Genomic DNA, 6,164 nt, shown 5'->3' with positions numbered 1-6,164 from the left:
AAACAACCTTGCAGTAAAGCCGCCTTGCAGATTTTTGCAAATGGTCCATTGGACTGGGATACAAAAACAGTAGTAGAGTAAATATGGTAATCCAGATCGGATCGGATCCAATCCAATCGACATCTCAAGCTGCCTGGGCTGCAGCCATATTGCCATTCTTCTTGCGATGCAGTGAGTTGCTATGCCTCTTGCAAAGAAGTGTTCATTTAACCGTGATTGGGTGAACGCGGAAATATCCGAGCACGCCTCATGGATTAGAGCAGTGCCGAACGATACAAGTAAGGCTCAGTGTGCAGCATGCCAGAAGACTTTCACGCTTAGCAATATGGGCATCGCTGCCGTCTCCAGTCACGCTGTGAGCAAGAAACACCTAGCTGCTGTGAGCGTGGTGCAAAGTGCTTCCCAGACAAACATCCGCGCATTTTTCAGTGCTGGACCCAACTTGCCGTGTTCCGTGACTGCTACGAGTGAATGTGTATCGGCTGTGCCAAGCAAGAGTGCTCAAAGCGTGCCTGCTAAACCAGTGGCCATCGCGCCTGAAGGGAAGGCATCCTTAAATGGGTTTCTAGTCAAGAAATGTGTCACGAAAGCAGAAGTTGTTTGGTGTCTGAACACTATAGCGACCCATGGATCGTTTCGTTCAGCAGCAACGTCGGCGGCGCTTTTTCCCATCATGTTCCCCACGTGCGACGTCGCGAAGAAGATGCAACTTGGTAAGGACAAAGTTGGCTATACAATTTGTTACGGTATAGCCCCGTACTTCCGAAACAGGCTGCTATCAAAACTGCATGGTGTCCCACACGTGATCGTGGCTTTTGACGAGTCCCTGAACAAAATTGCTCAGAAAGAGCAAATGGACGTTTTGATCAGGTTTTGGGACCCAGCTGATGATGTTGTCAAAACCCGCTACCTGACGTCCTGTTTTTAGGACACACTCGCGCAGAGGATTTAGCTGCTGCTTTCAAAAAGGCCACCGAGAACATTGAGCCGGCAAAAATACTTCCACTTTCGATGGATGGTCCAAACGTCAATTGAAGTTGTTGAAGTTATTGAAGGAAGAGTTTCTGCATCTGATGGAAATCAGAATATTGTGGACATTGGAAGCTGCGGACTGCACGTTGTGAGTGGTGCATTTAAAACAGGCCACAATGTCACAAAGTGGAACACAGTAGTGTTTCTTAGAAGCATATACAATTTATTCAAGAACGTCCCTGCACGCCGAGCCGACTATGTATGTCAATTTCACAGGGAGCACACTGTTTCCGCTAAAGTGTTGCTCAGTGCGCTGGCTGGAAATGGCAAGGCTCTTGCTAGGGCACTGCAAGTCCTCCCAAATGTGGTCAAATATGTTGAGCACGTGAAGAAAGAAAAGAAACCTCCAACGTGTGGCAGCTATGCTCATGTCGAAATGGCTGTGAAAGACGAGATGCTGCCAGTAAAGCTGGCCTTTGTGCTTTCAGTATCAGAAGAATTGGAGCCATTTTTGGCTGAGTTTCAGACAGAGAAGCTGATGCTGCCTTTTCTTGCAACAGCACTGGACGGCCTGTTGCGGTCACTGCTGGGACAAATCGTGTTAAAGGAAAAGCTGGATGGCTGCAGGCACATTTTCAAAACTGATGAAAATTCATCTGGAGAACCCAAACAACATCATTGGTATAGCTGCCTTTGACATAGGCCTTGCCGCCAAAAGTGAGTTGCGAAAGATCACTAAACCATCTTACACTGCGGTGGTAAGTGTCAAAAAAGAATGCATCTTATTTATTAAAGCCTGTTTAGCAAACATAATCGAAAGATCACCTCTGAAATACAAGCTGACAAGGGGGGCCAGTTGCTTAAACCCAAGCAGTTTGTGCCGCTTCTGTGGAAGCTGGCCAGAAGCAGCTGAACGTTGCACTTGAAGTACTTATAGAACACGGGCGCCTTACAGGCCTACAAGGAGAGAGAGCAAGTAGATCATATGTACAAGTGTGCTCGAACAGCACTGCACAAGTGCGTTTGCAAAAATTTGATCGCGCAAGAGAGCGCTTGGAGAAGCTGTGGGTGGAACTCTGTGCAAGTTCTCATGAAGAGCTGCTGCTGTTTGTGAAGATTGTGCTGTGCCTTTCACATGGAAATTCTTCCGTGGAGCGGGGATTTTCAGTGAACAAGGAATGTCTTGTGGAGAATATGAAGGAGGAGTCACTTGTAGCACAAAGTTTAGTATACGATGAGGTGTCTGCAGCAGGTGGTGTTGCAGAAGTTGACGTAACAGACAAGATGATAGACATGGTTCGTAGTGCCAACATCAAATGGAAAGAAGACTTGGAGAGGAAAAAGAAAGAACGGTTGGACGTATTGGATGCTGAAAGAAAAAAGAAGAGGACTGCGGCTCTTCTGAAAGAGCTTGAATCAAAGAAGCAAAAACTGATGGAAGACGCACAGCTTCAGGTCTCCATGCTGCAGCAAGAGATTGAATCTTTGAAACAGTGATGGCGTTGCCGATGCAAATAAACAAGCTTTTCTGTTTGTCAAGGGACAATTATTGTGTCTTAATATTTTATTCATTGTAAAAGATGCTTTCAACCAAGGGAATACAATAAAGCAGCATGGTTTTCATTTTATAATAGCACCTCATAATTTGTTTTTACCACTGAAGAGTTTGTTTCCAATGCGCAGTTTCTTCCAAGCAGATGTAACGGTCGTGGAATTTGCTTGAAATGGTCATGGAGAACCTGGAAAAGTCAGGGAATTTGAAAAAATTTAATTGTTAGACACTCTGGAACTGCCTATTATCGTTACAGGTTTCTCATGGGAAGTGCTTTTTGCATTGTTCGTATCTAGCCGCCTCACAGAGCTGCAAACACTGAATATGTAGTCGAAAGTGGAACGATTCAACACACTGTCGTGGGGGTTAGCGGAGGTGTATCATACCACGAAAACTTGCCGAGGGTGTGCCCAAACTTCTTGCTGACCATACGAGCAGCACGTGGTTTCGTCGTCTTGCTCACCTGAGCTAACTGAGCACGTGTAGCAATGGCAAACCCGCGTTCGCGTTAACTGCGGTTAATCCTGTAACCACGGTTAAGGATAACCGCAGTTAAAGCTGCCCGTGTGACAGAGGTATAAGACTTCATATTCGCCGCAGATAGAAGAATTCTGATTACAAATGTTTCATGGCATTTTCCAACGCCTTTCCGGGGCGGTCGCTCTACTGGTAGAGCGACCGCCCGGAGGGCGTCGGTCCGGGTTCGATCCCGGGACCAGGACGAATTTTTCAGCAACTAAGAGGCTTTATTTCTGAGAAATCCATATGGATTTTCTCGTGGCTTCGTGCTACACTGTTCCGTCTTCTTTCTTGTGGTGTCGTTTCTTGTGCTAAAAAAACAATACAGAAAGTTCTCCTCATTCCATCCATGCTTGCGAAACGCGCTTGACAAGCGTGAGTGCTGACGAGCAGTGCGGCCCAGTGTTGTATTCGATGCAAAGGCACAAGGTGCCCGAGCGGGTGCACTGTTCCAATTAATACCAGCACATCTAGAGGGTTTTCTTCCCCATTAACCAAATCTTAGTTTTCTCCATATTCCCGACCACTCCAGACGCGTGGCAAGACTGCTTAGCCTTCTTGAATACTACTTTTGTCAGCAAAAAAATACTCTGTCGTCATTTTAGCATTAGCACATATAAGCTTAAAAAATATTAAAAAACCACCATTCGTTCAAACCCGCTGACCATGTAAATACTATAGGTAGCGGGAGAACTGCCCCTATGGGAATTAGTAGCGTGGTTGTACTGCACGAGATATGTCACCAAGCTACTATCTCTCGACCTTGGTAACGTGTTTTGCGTACTTTTGCAGTTATTAATGCATCTGATGACATCAGCTTTATGGGGAGTTCATTCTTAGCTCGGTAAAACTAACGAGGTGCCTCTTCTACGTTGAAGAATTGCAGGAATGGAATTGAGCTACCCGGCCATTCCCAGTGTCCGAATGGGCTTTTTCATTCCGAGGAATTGAAGGAAATGGAATTGCGGCAAGTTCTAATTCCCCGGAATTGAATGGAGGCGCCCATTCCGCAGCACTGCTTCCCACCCACGGCAAAGTGCCCAGCCATACTACTTCATCATAGTGGGAACTTCGCTACTTCAGAAAAATTGTGATGATTATGGCATAGTGGGTACCTTGCATGTGTACTTGTATTAGTTGCCCCAAGAGACTCTACAGCGGCTCCTACAAAGTCCGCTCTTCCAGCTTTCGCTGTGACTGTGCTGCGTATTCCGGCAGGCCTGGCTATCTTTCTATCAGAGCAGGGAGTCTTGCACATCAGAGAGTGCACTCAATGACGTGCTGCTTCTGAGATCGTGCTCACTCCCTTGACACAAAGGATTGAGCACACTAAAAAAATTCGTGTTTATCTTTTGAGAAAATAAATATCGTGACTTTGAAATTAATACTGGTTTGTGCTAGTTGGTAGGAATTCGTGGTACAGTTACTTCCACTCCTCTGAAGAACGTGTTTTACCCTTGTCCCACTTTCTTAAGAGGAGGGCAAGTAACTACATCACAAATCCAATGTTTTTTATGATAACCTTTACTTCGAATTTTTGCATACAAAAATACGTTACGAACGTTTTTTTTTTTTTTCGACCCGGAACAGAAATGGAACCGAACTTCATGCGGTGGAACGAAACTAAAACCGAAACGAAAAACATTTCGTTCCGACATCCTGCTTCAAATCATGCGCTATGCTATGCGGCTCTCCGCGCTGGTGGTACTGTGCCGCTGTATTGTTGTTAGGATGTCTCGCACACTGTTGTACGGAACGGCGTTCCAAGGAACGACGTTCCAGGAACTAGTTCCTTTTGGGAGGAACGGAGGAACGCCACCATTCAATTCAGGATCGGTGGAACTGTAACGGTAACTCGTTACGTTTACGAGGGAACGGCCAAGGGAACAGCGTTCCTTCTGTAAACGTTCACGGCATTCAAAAGACGTACACAAGTACGCGGCATGCCATGCAAAGCAGGGCGGTTCGGCGACCGCACCAGGCCCATAACGCTACCACTCGCCTGTCACGTGACTACGCTGCATCCTGGTTTTAACTTCAGGAATCCGCTGGGCGCAAGGAGGCGTGCGGCACCAGGAACCGATCACGTGCGGGAGAAATAGCTGACTTTATTGTTTTTTATTATTATTTATTTATTTATTTTTCTTTTGCATTTGTCTGAGCCAGTCTGGACAGCAACTATGTGCCGTTGTGGAGTCTGCAGACATCGTGGAGAACATTATTTGGCATCCGAGAATACATTGAACCCCTTTGCAAGACCACCACTAGGAAAGCGCGCTTTTTGCCTTGTTGACATATTTGTTTGGGCAGCTCGAAATTCGTTTTTGTGTTTGGTTTGTTTGTTTTTTCACTGCGCATTTGGGCGATTCTGCTACGTGCCCCCGTGACCTGCCGGGTACAAGGAAAAGGGGGGTGTGGCCGTGGAGACACGAACTATAAAGCCGAAGCGCCTGCGCACAGTTCCGCGAAATTTTCGAACGCCAGAGATAGCAGAGTGATCCCACCAGGAAACGAATCAACGCTCGCAGCCGCAGAAGATGTCCTAGCCACCGAAACCCTGCGTGGTTGCCTCCCGCTGCGTATGAGAGGACTTCAAGGGGTCCAACGTAAAGGTGGCACTTTGGTTGGACGTTGTGGGGTTGCACACGCAAACCATTGCCTTCAACGCGGCGGCACCTCGGCTTCGCGCTACGTTTGTACGCACAGTGGTGAGGGGGCTTGCGGGGGAAAGGGCATTCTACCGCTCACCGCAGCCCTTCGCGCCCTGCTCCCTGGCCGAAGTCGGATGCCCCCGTCTTCCCTCCTTGCTCCTTTTCTGGAGAGACTCCTCTCCAGACCCGAAGGAACTCGCGCCGCTTCCTTGGGGACCGCCTCGTCTTTCGACAGCTTGAGCGAGTCGGAGCCACCCAGACGCCATCACCCCCTGCGCAACGCCCGGTCTATCGTGAGGTAACTTACTGCCTCAGGGCCGGACTGCGAAAGCAACGAGAGGTGAGTCGAGCCTTATCGCTTTCAATCTCGTGTGCTTCCCATTTTGTTGTTGTTTTGACGTGTCATGTGGAACTTCTCCGCCACTTGTTCTTACCTTGTATTCTGTTGCGTTGGTGGCGCTTTTGGCACA

General features: G+C 47.6%; 1 pseudogene; it reads left to right on the top strand.

Moving 5' to 3' along the window:
• Window positions 1–220: 220 nt before the first annotated feature.
• On the top strand, window positions 221–2,469 carry LOC125756670 (uncharacterized; annotated as a pseudogene).
• Window positions 2,470–6,164: the final 3,695 nt, after the last annotated feature.

Source organism: Rhipicephalus sanguineus, unplaced genomic scaffold (assembly GCF_013339695.2).
Source record: "Rhipicephalus sanguineus isolate Rsan-2018 unplaced genomic scaffold, BIME_Rsan_1.4 Seq4326, whole genome shotgun sequence".
Classification (NCBI taxonomy): domain Eukaryota; kingdom Metazoa; phylum Arthropoda; class Arachnida; order Ixodida; family Ixodidae; genus Rhipicephalus; species Rhipicephalus sanguineus.
This window is presented reverse-complemented; position numbering and strand designations above follow the sequence as displayed.